The sequence below is a fragment of the Manis pentadactyla genome, chromosome 4 (genome assembly GCF_030020395.1).
Source record: "Manis pentadactyla isolate mManPen7 chromosome 4, mManPen7.hap1, whole genome shotgun sequence".
Taxonomy (NCBI): domain Eukaryota; kingdom Metazoa; phylum Chordata; class Mammalia; order Pholidota; family Manidae; genus Manis; species Manis pentadactyla.
Window position 1 is genome coordinate 114,093,004 of NC_080022.1, and position 12,060 is coordinate 114,105,063.

General features: G+C 46.4%; 1 long non-coding RNA gene across 1 annotated transcript; it reads left to right on the plus strand.

Annotated features, from left to right (window-relative positions):
* The first annotated feature begins 2,253 nt into the window (after positions 1-2,253).
* LOC118922394 (uncharacterized) lies at positions 2,254-3,615 on the plus strand. The gene is made up of 2 exons (XR_005028761.2): positions 2,254-2,423; positions 3,142-3,615. It is a non-coding gene; the product is annotated as an uncharacterized LOC118922394 (long non-coding RNA).
* The last annotated feature ends 8,445 nt before the right edge of the window (positions 3,616-12,060 follow it).

Genomic DNA, 12,060 nt, shown 5'->3' on the forward strand with positions numbered 1-12,060 from the left:
CCCACCCCTTGCACTGGAGCCACCACCATTCAAAGTGCTGAGTGCTGTGAGAGTGAGCCTGCTGGGGGCCCCGCGGCTGGGATGTTTCCGGGGACTGCTGCAGCTCAAGGAGTGGCGGACTACAGTACAAAAGGTGGGTAATATTTTCTGCTTGGGACTGGACAGGAGTGGTGTGAGTAAATCCCTGACCTGATGAGTTGAATTTCTGGCACCTGAACTTTATAAAGTCGGGCTCACTGTGTACCATCTGGCCTTGACCTCATTTGGACTTTGACAGACTTGGGTCTGGAGCATTTCCTCCATAATCTCCATTCAGAATCTCTAATACTCACCAGGGGAATATGAACTCAGAGGCCTATATAATCAAGTTTTTTCTTCTTCTTAATTTTGCCTGACAACAGAATTTTATTCCACCAATTTTCTTATCAAAGATGTTTCAAAATATATTAGGATGATCATGCTTTCCTTATTGGTGCAACACATAAGCACTTCATTTACAAAACTGCTTTCATTCCATTATCATTATAAATTTTTTAAGTCAGATGGACCTTAGATGGAGAAGCAGATGCTCCAGCAGTGAAATGATTTGTCCAAAATCGAAGATGACCATGCTGGCAAACCCAGAGCTGGAACCCAATCCTTTTGATTCCCAGTCTACTGCTGGACCCTAAACACTCTGAGGCCTGCACAAAACCGTGAGGCGTCTCCTTGATATTGATAGAAAGAAACCAATGAAGTAAAACTATTGCACTGATCTTTAGTTTCATCTGCTGACTATGACTTGGTTTTCCCATAGTATCACACCCCCACTCCCATTTTTCAGCTATGCAAACCCTCAGTTAGAATCATACCTATCTACTTACTCTTCATCCTCTGACTTCTGTTGCACTTTTACAGCACGGAGTTTTCAGGCACATTCCTTTGCAGGTGTCTCTTCTCTCCTAGCATGTCTGCCTGAAGCACTGTCCTCTTCTCCTTCTCCCACCTTGGCATTCTCTCTTGATTATTACAATTTTGTCTTTCAGCTCCACACCTACCTTTCTACACTCTCTATTATCTCTGTCTATATCATCTATGCATATATCCTATATACATTGTGTTCTCTATGTTCTATAGATTTATATTCACAGTCTATATTCTGTTTTACATACAGAACTAGCCTCTCCTTGTTCCCTTGGGAACACCAACACCACTAGCAAGTGCCCCTCCTCACATGGCTGGGACTCAGCTCCTTGATTTCTGGGTTCCAAGAACCCCAAGCTCTTTGCCTCGATCCCCCAGCCTCAGGTTGTTGCAGCTTCTCTGGTTATAACAGAATTCCCCATTTTTTTTTTGAATGCTCCAATCCCAATACTGTTTTTATTATTTCCATCAAAAAAAAGCCATGTTTTCTGTTTTCCTGCATGGACACAAGCTGATAACATCTCTAAGAGGTTAATGTGATGGAACAATAGGGAAAAAAGAAAATCTTGAAAGAGTCATATTCTCATTCCCTATTATAAACTAGTAATTTCACTGGCAGAAATATGACTGTTATTAAATGAAAATAGGGCTATGTATTTCAAAAACAATTGCACCTGATATATTTTTAAATATTGCAATTCTGAATTTTCCTTTTTACTTAATTAATTTTATTAACTGCTAGCACTTACCAACAGAGAGCCACTGAAATGTTAAATGTTTAAGTAAGATACAGTAGCAAAACTTATAATTCCTTAAAGTTTGGAAACATTTGTAAAGGGACAAGACTATAAGTATCCAATTCTTATAGATCCCCTTTGATAGACACAGAGACAGTATTCAGTGAATGTAACAAATCTTCTATCTTGAGTAAAAAAGAAGTACTTTTTAAAAAGCTACACTTTTTGTTGCGTGTATGTGAGAGAGAGAGAGAGAGAGACAGAGGGGAGGAGAGAAGAGACACCTGCAAAGGAATGTGTCTGAAAACTGTGTGAGCTCAGAACTGTCCCAAAAGTCTAGAAGGGCATTTCCTGGAGGGCACAGGAAGCTGGGTCATGGGCTGAACTGGGACGAGAGAAGAGTCTGTTTCATTTGTTTGTTTGTTTCCAAGAAAGAACAGGATCATAAAATCATGAGAAACCAGATTCTCAGCTGCGGGCCAGGAATCCTCATGCTACTTCATGGAGTCCGAGCCTAGGGAGGAATACAGTTTGTTGAGGTTCATGTGTCCAGCCTCAGAAGATAACTCAGGATCTCCCTGTAGAGGGCTGACTGAAGAGGCACCGAGAGGAATGTCACCCTGCAGGTGCCCGGGTATGGGCGGAGCCACTGCCTGCTCCTGACAGAGCCAAGGCTCACCTGCCGCCTAGTCCGGCCAGAGTCTATAAAACACCTCTCAGACACCCACTCTTCAACCACCCTAAACCTCCAGCACTAACTCATCCACTTCTGGATCTGACAGGGTGAGTGGGTCTTTCAGATGAAGGGCTGTTGGGTTTCATGGGGAAGGAAAGGAGGGAGCGGGAGGAGTGATTTCTGCCTTGGGTCTAGCGGGATCCAGTCCTTGGATGATAGCCCCTATAACTGGATGGTGAGTGACCGTTCAGCCTAAATTCTTGCTGATGTCTGACCTCTGGCAACTGAGACAGCTGGTCGGGGAGGGTGTAACCTAGGCCATTTACTCTCCCAGGCACATTTGTGGGGGCTTGGAGAGGATGGCAGATGCACACAGAGAAAATGGGGACAGCCAGTATGATCATGGAATACCACCTGGCATCCTTCCCCTCCCTGAATATAATTTCTTTCTTTCCTTCCTTCCTTCTTGACTCCCTTTCTTTCTTTTCTTATTCATTTATTTATTCACATGTTCAACGATTATTTCTTGAGCTCTTACCAATTACCTGGTGATGTTCTAGACATTGGAACATAGAAGTGTGCAAAAGACTTCCATTTTAGTGGTGGATCAGCATTGATTGGACATCTTCCGCATAAGAGATATATGTGCCATACCTCAGAGATATAAAAATGAATAAGATGGAAGCTTTGGCTTCATGTGTGTGCGTGTGTGTGTGTGCATTTATGATTATTCCCAGATATCATCGGCCTTGGGGTAGATTCCAAAGAAGGACACAGAGAATGACCTAAGATTTCACAGGATTATACAACTGTATTGGATTTCAGGTTACTTGAACTTCCACTTAGATGTCCTGCCAGCAAGACCAGCGGCTGTGCCAGCCTCCTCTGAAAGGGCTCACGACTGAGTGCCCCCCAAAGTGTCCCCCTAAGAGTCCTCCCAAGACACCCTGCTCCAGTTTCTTCCTGGTGAGGCCCTAGCCCCAGGGCCTTGTGGCCTCAGGAGTCCAAGGCATCAGAGCTCCAGCTGTTATCCCCACTTTTGGCTGCTTTCTACCTGGGCTCTGAGCATCAGTTGAGGGACCAAAAGGCCAACAAGAACCAGCATGTCTTGTGCTTCTTGTCTCCCAGCCCTTTTTTATCCCGCTGAGTGTCAACTGCAGGACATGAGCATGCTGGAGCTATGCCTTGGGAATAGCCATTGGCACAACTTTGGGACTGGGCTCAAGACTTGCATCCTGATACTTGGATGTGATTGCTCTGAATGAGCTACTTTGCTACAATAAATATCTTTAAAACGCCCTTGGTCTTGTGATTTTTTCATTCATGTTTCTACTTTCCCTACCTTGTCCTCTTGACATAGATGTCTCAATAGATGGCGGGGTTCTGAACTTTGGCTGAATAGAAGAATAATCAACCTACCAAACAGGAATTAACTTTTAAAAGGAAGTGGATACTTTAACAAACCTAAAATGTGGACATATTACTGAAATAAATTTATTCTGAGTACACTGATTAGGGAGAATCTTACTAAAAAAATGTGTTCAAACTGTCCCTTTAAATAAACACCTTTTAAGTGACTATGACAGAAAGTGTCCTTCTATGTAAAAAAGACATGAATTTAGACATTTTATAAGGGCCCTTTCAATAAAATATGACGTTGATTGATAAGTTTGTGGCCAACCTTTGATGTTGAGTTGATTGTTACTTAAAAGAGGATTTGTGTAGAGGAATGCCCTGGTCCTGAAGCTCAGATGAAGGAAACAGAGCCACCAGTCCTGATTCTCAGGCCCTTCTTGATGCACGGAGGAGGTTAATTGGATTAGGCCCTCTTGACATCCACACACTGAAATAGAAGCCCATTTCAGGAGTGCAGTGATCAGGAGAGGATGCTTGTGTGGCCCTTCATTGTCATCCCTCTCTCCAACCTCAGAGAGGGAGTGCTCCCAGACCCAGCTTCTCAAGCTTATACATCCCCCCATGGAGGAGGTGGAATTAGCTGTGCAGCAATCTCAGTCCTTGCTGGATACGGAACTGTCACCCAGGGAAAGCCTTGAGGAATAGGGTTCAGTATCCATGGGAGTTCCCAGCACCATCTGAAGACCCAGCAGAATGCCCCTACCCACCCAAATGCCTATAATCAGTAATTGCATATTTACTCTTACTTGTCAGATTTCTGTCTCCCCACTGGAATTCTGTCAATATAGGTGGAGATTGTATTTCATTTACATTATGTTGTGTCTGCAGAGTAGATCACCTAGACAGTAAATAAATGCTTGCTGAGTGTGTGTGGCTGTGAGTTAATGAACTCTATTCTTTACCTTACAAGTGGGGACAGTCTAAGAAAATCCTTGAATTCTTCCCCTTGGAGAAGCTTTGCTCTTTACTTCAGCCTAGTGTATCCTTCTGTCTTTTATTCACATGAGATGTGCTGGATCATTTTTTTTTTTTGGTTTTATTTTTTACTGAAGTATAGTTGATATGCAAGCTTATATTAGTTTCAAGTATACAACACAGTGGTTCACCAGTTACCCATATTATTAAATCCTCACCCCAACTAGTGTAGTCCCTATCTGGATCTTCATTCGATTTGCTCAGCACAGAGTCTTTGGGGGAGAGTGCCTTGGTCAAGGGCATTCCAAGGTACAGATATGTGGTGGTTGGCAAATGTTTCCTTAATGCTGACTGTGTTCAGCAAAACCATCTTCTTGTACCCAGTGATTAAGAAGATACCAATACTGATATGAATGGCCATAGGTCATTGACCATTGACCATAGTGACAGCATCTAATTGAGATAGTTTAATTCCATAATAGCCTATGGAGAGCGCTGTCTGGTTATGATAAACGATCAGCTCCATCTTGTCTTAAATGAGAAGCGAGTGCACAGATGTTGCATAAAGCAGGGCTGAAGCAGACAGTTAAGTTGTCAGACTTCTTATGAGGGAGGGACTTAGAAAGCGTGATTACCAGGGATCTGGAAACCCCACCAAACAAAAGAATTGACAATCCAGGCCATACAGGCAGACTGACATTCTGGGACTTGCTGTGACGGTCACATCCACAGTGCTTAGTGGCTTTCAGTTTCCTCGTAGTATTATTACAGATGGGTTTTGGGGATATTAGTGTATCTACTCTGAGTGTCAGTTTATCATTGCAGATTGAGAAGCCTATTGGTATTATATCGAAATGATTGAAAATGAGTTGTTGTAGTTTCATTCTGGGGATCCAGTTGTCTGAAGTTCATTCCCAGCTGTGTGAACTTGGAGAATCTGCTTCCCCGTAGGAGCCTGTTTTCTCATTGGTGTTGTGGGGCTATGAATAGCACCCACAGCACAGGATTGTTACGAGGATTACTGGGATAACATGTGTAAAGCACTTAAAATAATATATAAACAAAACAAGTGACCAATTGTCATTAGTTATTATATTACTATTTTCTGTCACCTGTGAGGTAAATGCATATAATATATATGTTAGGTATATGTATGTGTAACCCCCTCGACATCTATGTCCAATCTATATCATCTGCCTGTTCTTGTTTTAGTAGCCTTCCGGAGGCCCAACAAGGGGAGGATGCTGTGAAATCTCCCAAGTGCTAGATGATGTTGCTCTCTCAGGGAACAGAGTGAAACTGTGAGGGGCTGAAGCAGTTTCAGACATAAAAAAAAGGACACAAAGCTCTCTGTAAAGTTAGCCTCAGACCCTAGTCATGTACAAACTTCTGAGAAACTAAAGGAAAATATATAAATCCCACGAGAAACAGGATGTTCAACTGACGCCAGGCTATTTTTGCTTCTGTACATCGCTTTGTTAGAGACCAGCAGTATCACACGTTTCCTGCAGCAGGTGGGCAAAACAGGATGCTTAAGCCCCTCAAGCATTAAACAAGGAATATAGCTTGCTGAATTTAGGCGAAGGCAGAAAAGTTGCAAAAACTAAGCCGGATGTGGTAAAAATGCTTAAAAGGATGTTCTAACAGGGGCTCTGGCTGCACTTGGAGAGCTTGCTCCTTGGCCGTCGCCAGCTGGCTAAAATAAAGGCTCCCTTTTTATAATCTGCTTTTCTGTGAGGATCTGTTTCCTTCCTCCTGCTCTGGCGTGCCCGATCTGAAACCCATAACAAAACTACAGGTGGATGGTGAAGAAAAGCCAAAAATACCAGTGGATGGTGAACACTGTGAAAACCACTCAGCGTTTCCAGCCAAGTGTGAATGCTGACCTCAGTCTACCTTGAGGCTGGGAAGACGGGTGTGGAAGACATTGGGGAGCCCTCGGATGGATGGGCCCTGGCACCTCATTGCTCTGAAACCCTGAGGAGGAGGCTGGTGTCCAAAGTCTCATCTTAAAGAGTCAGGAAATGTGGAGGAGGCCCTTGTCCCACTCGACCTGTGCCTTGGAGCAGACATGGAGGAGTGGGGCATATGCACTGGGGACTGAAATACCATGCAGATGTCATTTGAAATAAGAACCAAGAGAAAGAAGAGAGACTGACAGTGACTGGAACACCCTAGGAACATGAAATGAGTTTTATGTCACCTGGGGTGAAGGCCGATTTCTGGACAGGCCTTTGGAGACCATCTGGGGGACACAGGCACTTCACCCAACAAGGGACCCCTCTCCCAACAAGGCTGCGGACAGGAAGGCAGAAGCAATCCCGAGGCTGGGGTCCCTTGGTGCACACCGTGGCCCTCAGAGCCGTGGTTGGGAGCAGCCACAGCCCGGACTGTGGACTGCCACCCAGGAGGGGGTCTCTGGGACTTGCGCTGGCTCAGGCCTTAGCTCTCACAGCAAGTGATGGGGGAGAACGTGGGTGGGCTGGGCCCTGGGTGGCCTGTGAGGAGTATTGTGAAGGCACAGGTGTTGCTGGGGATGTTTGACAAGGCATAGCAGCCTGAGAGTGAGTTGGTAAGTCCGGTGAAGTAAACGCAGGCTAGGGATCATTCTGCCGATTAAGCTATGTGCCATGTGCTGATAAGTAATTTATACGTAACATTAGTATCCATGAGGAAACAGACTCCACGTTCAGAGTTTTAGGATTAGTATTCCTGCTCATGGAATGCATGCTGAGTCAATGCCAGTTTTAGCCTGTCAGCATTTCATTCACATTTCCTGCCTACACACCCATCCTGTCATATATGTGTCGCACTAGTTTGTGCACTATGAAGAAGGAAAAAGCTGCCAGTTCCATTATGACATGCCACCAAGCTTATGGTGCATCCTGATTTCAGAGCTGTTAAAATGTAAAACGAGTGTGTCCGAATTGGTGAATTACAGTGAGGACAGGGCCCACCAATGCTCTCTGGGTCCTACACTGTGTCTGTGGACCTTGGCTCTCCCCCAAGGCCTTTGCCCCCAGCTGGCTCATGCTATGCTGTGCCCAGAGCACGTCTGATAGTCTCTTTCCCCTCCCTTCTTCTCCCTGAGTGCTCCACGCTCCTGGTGGTGCTCTTTAGAATCCAGTTCCTCAGCTCCCACAGGTAGAGTCACCCTGGTAACCAGTCCAGGACAATCACAGGTCCTGGCTGAGGCATAGCTGATGAGGGGTGGTGCCAGGACATCTCTTAGGGGGTGTGCTAATGCCTTCCCTGGCCCTTGTAATTACCTATTGATATGGAGATGGCTACTTCTCTCCACCCCTTGGAAACACCCATTGTATGGAGATGCACTAAAGCCAGGCAAGAGATTCTGGAAATACTTCAATTTTACCCACACCCTGGCTTTAGGAGGGGGCAAGAGATCTGCCCTATGTTGAGCAGGAGTTCAATAAACTTTCCTTTTCTCCTCTGTTCTTCCTTGCTCTCTGCTGCTTGCATGGCTGCTGACATTCACTTCTACTCTTGCTTCAGTGAATCCCTTCCTTGCTGGCACTTGTCCGACCTGATGGAGAGTCCTTTCCGTATCACAGTCAAGAGCCCCTTCACTCCCCTTCTGGGTCGAGGTTTCACTTGGTGTGCAGGGAGAGACCTTCCCAGACGGTGCTGCCCAGCAAAAAGGAAGGGCTACATACATGGTGTAAGAACATATGGATTAGTGACTCTAGTAGATGAACAAACAGATGTGAGAGGATACAGCAAAGAGGGGTAAGTTTTCCATCAGTATGGCTAAAATAAAGTTCCAGCATTTTGTGGGGAAGAGTTTTCCAGGATATATTAAGTTCAAACTCATAGGAAGACCTTCAGATGGACAAATCGAGAAACTACAAATTCAGACCAGCTGGCCACTTAGTGACTTTTCAGGTAGGGTGAACTTCAAGTGATGTTTCTGAAATCAGCCTCAGGCCATTGTATTGTGACATTTATTTACCAGTACTATCTATCTGCCACCTAAGGAGGGGTATGGACCCCCTCACTATTGTCCCATGCTCTTGTGGGACTCGGCGTAAGTACCACTGAGAGCACACAAGGCAACCCTCTCTGTGGGATCAGGGTCTCTCTTTGGCCTCCCTGGCCTGCAGGGCTCCAGCCAGCAGCAAGGAAGCAGGGCAGCAGCAAAGCCTTTGGCTCAGGCCATGGGCCGGTTCAGCACGGCCAGCAGCAGTGGGGGTGCCTCCATGGCCACAAGAGTGCAGACACATGTCCCTTTATGTGAGCGCCACTTCTCCCCCATCATCATCTCTAGGGGCAGCCCTTCCAAAGGTCACAGCCATTATGATAGATTTCAGGTTTAGAGGTCCTGATGACTACCTCCAGATGTAACTCCAGGTGGAGTAAATCCTGGGGCAAAATACCTCTAAAACCAAAATCAGTCAAAGGGAGAAATAAAGTTTAAAACCTCTTTTCTGCTTACAAACTGCAGTCCAGATCCATCTCTCTCTCCTTTTCCAGCAGAAGCAAACAAGATCTCTCCCTTACATCTCTGGTTCAGGTAAGCCCTCAGTTGCCCAGGCAATTATCCATTGATACAGAGATGAACTGCTCTCCACCCCTGAGGAGTGCCTGTTGCAATGCAGATGCAGTAAAACCAGGTGAGATATCAGGGAATATTACGATTTTAACCACATGTGCTAAGCCCTTTCCCACTTTTCACCTAATATTCAAAACAACTCAGTGAGAGAGACTATCTTGCCCATTTTACATATAACATAAGGTACAAGCAGTTTTTCATGATTGCCCATTTGGTGAATGGCAGGTTTAATTGCCGTAGTCAACCTGCAGTTCCTCTGAGTAAACCGCAGTTCAATGCCTCTGACTATAGCATGTGCTCAGATTTTAGGGCGAGAGTTCATTTTCAGTCACCCTCCCTAGCCCAGACTGCAGAATAGACTCTAATCCAATCCACTGAATCAGCTTTTCAAGGTGAGTCTGAGAGGAGGCCGAGACTCAGAGAACCAAAGTGAGGGGCAGGGAGGAATTGCAGAGATGAGTCCTGACTCCAGGCTGTTCCCTGTGAGGCCCAGTCACCTCTCCAGGCTTCCAGCCTCAGGGAGGTGATGATTGGCAAAGCCCCTGATGCTCCAGCCCCAGAGGGTTCCTGAGAGCTCCTAAGGCCTCCTGAGAAGCAGGAGGCAGGGAAATGTCAGGAATGACCCAGCATGTTCTTGGTTGTGGAAGAGCCACCTCCCACCCCTCCCAGAACCAGCCGGGACCTACAAAAGACATCCCAGCTCCAGCATCTCCCTCTATTCTGACTCCCCACGAGCGAGACTGTGGCCCCACCCATGACCACAGCAAATGAGAAATGGAGCCCAAGAGGGCTCTGAGTAGGACAAGGGAGGAGGAAGTGAAGGAGCCCAGGGGAGGCTGGGAGCAGAAGGCCAGAACAGAGGAGTGTGGGGAGGTGCAGGCTGAGGAAAGAGCTGTGTGCACCACATGCCACCTGAGCAGGAAGGGGAATTACTGTGCCCTGTGTCTCTGGCACTGTGTCTGGGCTTTGCTGGAGCGGCTCAGAGGGGCCGGGGGCACTAACCGCGCCCGTCTTTCCCAGCTGTGCTCCATGTCTTCAGGTCGGCAGCTTGAGAACAGCCACACTGGGAATACTTACACCATAAAACTTGGCAAATGCTTCAAACCAGGCCTTTTTTTCTTGAATGCTGCTTGTTGCACACTTTCTGGAGCACCCCTAGTGTGTCCTGCACATCTGGTTGGGGGCCTATGGTTGTGCTGAGAGAATGGGCATGTCAGGGGCTGTAAATACTTTAATTAGTCTTGTGAGGGTGGAGTGTGCCCAGCTTTCCTCTGAAAGGAAGGGTACGAAGCTCATATTCTGATTTGTTAATCCATGTACCTTTAGCTGGAGGAAAGGCACAGTTGTTTCTTTCAGATTATGAGTGTTACTGATCTAAACATTGTTTCTCCTTCATATATGCATTGATTTCAAAAGAAGTATAATCATGAATTTTGACTTTGAGTGTATAGAGTTTCATTGTCTTTTAGGTTGACCAAAGTCCTGCTGAGACATCCTGCCAGCAGAACCAGCAGCAGGAACAGCCACCTCCCAGGTGCCCCCCAGAGTGCCCTCCAGTCTCTTCGTGCTGTGGCCCCGGCTCAGGGACTGCTGCAGCTCTGGGGGAGGTGAGGGCTACCTGAGCCCCTACAGGCAACCCCCTTCCTTTTTTGCCACCCCCAGAGCCTGGGCTGCTGTGAGAGCGTGCCATTCAGTGCTGGCTCTGGCCAGGGCTCTGTGTGCTTCTGCCGACCTGGGCGCCCTGGAGGAGCTACTGGAGAACCCAATGATAAAGACCTGCTGCAGCCTGGTGCCTCCCTGTTGCCACTTCTCTCACCCAACAGTGGGTTCCAGGGGCCAAAAAGACTGAAGGGAGATTCCTGAGAAGGGCTGTGTGTCTGATCAGGCAACCCAAGTGTTCAGCTTGAATATTCTTCTCCTGTCCTCCTTTTCACGTTGTAATAAAACTCTGACTGCCTTCTCACAAACATATGTCACTCCCCTCCTTTCTGTGATCTCCAATGTCCCCCCAAATTCAGGGCCTCATGATGCAAGATCAGAACCTGAGAAGTGATAAGGAAAATCTTCTCTGAGGACTGCAGCATGGGTGGAGCTGTAAAAGCATCTCCTATGACTTCAGCATCTTTGTCTTCCCCACTAAACTGTACAAATGTTCTCATTTTCTGTGTGTTCAAGAGGTTGAAAGCAGTTGGGAAGAACTTCTGCATAGACTTGTTTGAACTTGGGATGTGGGGCAAATTTGCATTTCACTGAACTGCCCTTTTAGAATAAATACTTGGGTAAATACTTGAATTATGTTGAGACTCTCCCCCCCAAATCCAGTATGTGATCACTTAACTCCCTTCTAGGAGAGGGTCTGGTTTAGACCCTTTTGACTAACTGGAGTGGATTCACAGTTCTTCATCTTGTAGGTGCTCTGCTGTCCCAGGACCCGGTCCTGTTATCGAGCTCATGTGCACCTGGCATCAGGTGAATAATAAGTGATGAGCAGTGGGAATAAGGGATTCTTACTGGAAAAAAAACTAATTTAACCTAGAAAATAATAGAACAAAAAGGTGGATGTACTCTAGAGGATAAGGTAGCTCCCATCCTCAATACTTGTCTCTTAGGTCATTCACCCAGACCCCAGGGCCGAGAAGCACTTGCTCCAGGATGTGGCATTCTTAGGTGTAACAGAGGAGGGGAATGCAGCAGAAGGACCAAGAACTGAAGCTCTTCAGGTTCAGGCTGGAGGCAGAGAGATTCAACTGTGAGGTCCTACTGAGGTGGGGTCTCTAGTTCAGATGTCTGGTCCACTCTCCACCCTCCCTGCTGCCACGGAAAAAAGCAAAGTTGTCTTACTG